This window comes from Macaca thibetana, chromosome 12, assembly GCF_024542745.1.
Source record: "Macaca thibetana thibetana isolate TM-01 chromosome 12, ASM2454274v1, whole genome shotgun sequence".
NCBI classification, from domain to species: domain Eukaryota; kingdom Metazoa; phylum Chordata; class Mammalia; order Primates; family Cercopithecidae; genus Macaca; species Macaca thibetana.
In genome coordinates this window covers 84,098,181-84,100,274 of record NC_065589.1, presented here as the reverse complement: position 1 = coordinate 84,100,274, position 2,094 = coordinate 84,098,181, and the positions used below count along the sequence as shown (strand labels likewise).

Here is a 2,094-nt window from a genome sequence, read left to right as displayed (position 1 = left end):
TGGGATGTAAGCATGAAACCATTTGACTCCTCCCAGCTCCTTCTTGTGAAATCCGTGCTTTACTCTGAGCATTAGGCTCCCTTGATGTCTTAATTATGTCTCCGTTCAATTCCATCACTTCCCAGTCCCGTTTCTATATGTTGTGTTGCATACTTTTTTTTTTTTTTTGAGACAGCGCTATCCCCCAGACTGGTGTGCAGTGGCACTTTCTTGACTCACTGCAACCTCTGCCTCCCTGTTCAAGCAATTCTCGTTCCTCAGCCTCCCGAGTAGCTGGGATTACAGGCATGCACCACAACGCCTAGCTAATTCTTTGTATTTTAATAGTGACAGGGTTTCACCATGTTGCCCAGGCTGGTCTCAAACCCCTGAGCTCAGGTCTTCCACCCGCCTTGGCCTCCCAAAGTGCTAGGATTACAGGCGTGAGGCACCGCACCTGGCATCCCATTCATTTTGAAAATTCAGTCACAAAAACAAAATGTCAAAAGCAGGGAATTCCAAGCTCTCTGCTCTCCTGCCCCGTCCCAGTACCCGCCAGTCCAGCAAGGGCGAGGATGGGAGCTATATCTGCTCTCACATACCCATCTTCTCCTCCTTTCTCAGAAAGGACCCCCCTAGGTTTGGAAGACAGAATGAGAGGCAGGGTCGTTTTACTCGACTCCTCTAGATGAGGGGTGGAGGGGGTGGGCACTGGGTGCTCTCACCAGGGTTGCTGCTGCCTCTGTAACTCCAAGAGAACTTCTTCCACCTCTGTCGCTGCCCATGTTGTTGCTCCCTGGGGACACATGTCCTAGCACACAGTCCCTTGACATGGGATTTCTAGCTCAGCCTGTTCTCCTGCTCAGCCCAGTCTGCCCCTCGCTCAAGTGATCTTCTTGTCCAACACTCTCTTGGATGTGGTACTGGCAAGATAGCTCAAGCCCACTGCTTTGTCGACTTCACTTATGGGAGACTATTTTTGCAGCACAAATGGTGGAAATGCAGTCTGGAACCTCGTTAACAGTGAATTAGAGTACTTTGTAGAACACTAGGGGAACAAAAGAAAACAATCTATTATTAACTCAAAAGGAATGCATTACTCCTGAAAGCATTGCAATTACATGCTGAGGCATGGAGAGGATAGAGCAAGCTCCCAAACCATTTCCGAATTCCAAATATTAATTTAATTCCCTGAACATAGATAGAGATCACATTCGATGCTTTAACTGATAGGAACAGATATTACATTTGTTTTTAGCCAATAGGCGGAGAATGCGTCTACTTACGCCACACCTCTCCTATTTCTCAGTTGAGGTGGAGGCTGACACCACAGATCCCTATAGCTCTCCAGTGCTCTGAAACTTCCCCTGATATTGCTCTGACCTGACGTAATGCTCCCAAGGAAACATCTTTCACCCTGAAAATAATCAGTCTCAGTATCTTATTCCTGAGGGCTGACCCAAACATCTCTTTTGTGTACTCACACTCATAAAGCTAAGTGGTCACCTCCATCCTCCCAGCTCCCATATTTTCTGAACCCCTTTGGGAGTCAAGGGACAGTTCTGGGAATCATGTCAACAAACTCTTTCTTTTAAACATTTTATTATGGACTGCACGCGGTGGCTCATGCCTGTAATCCCAGCACTTTGGGAGGCCAAAGTGGGTGGATCATTTGAGGTTAGGAGTTCAAGACCAGCCTGGTCAACATGGCAAACCCCCATCTCTACTAAAAATACAAAAATTAGTCGGGCATGTTGGCAGACGCCTGTAATCCCAACTACTCAGGAGGCTGAGGCAGGAGAATCGCTTGAACCCGGGAGGCAGAGGTTGCAGTGAGCTAAGATCGCGCCACTGCACTCAACCTAGGCGACAGAGCAAGAGTCTGCCTCAAAAAAAAAAAAAAAACAAAAACCACAAAGTTTGTATTATGGAAATTTCTGAACATCCACAAAAGTAGGGAGAATAGTATGATAAACTGACGTGTATCTACCACACAGCCCAACAGGTGTCAACTCATGGCCAACCTTGCTTCAAATATTCCCTCACCTACTCTCCCTTTCCTCTGAAACATGTATCCAAAATATAGGAATTCTTTTTGTTCTTCTATTTTTTAAA

At 46.5% G+C, this 2,094-nt stretch overlaps 1 non-coding gene across 1 annotated transcript; it reads right to left on the bottom strand.

Moving 5' to 3' along the window:
- Window positions 1-1,065: 1,065 nt before the first annotated feature.
- LOC126933322 (U2 spliceosomal RNA) lies at window positions 1,066-1,257 on the bottom strand. The gene has a single exon (XR_007718555.1). It is a non-coding gene; the product is annotated as a U2 spliceosomal RNA (small nuclear RNA).
- Between the last annotated feature and the right edge of the window lie 837 nt (window positions 1,258-2,094).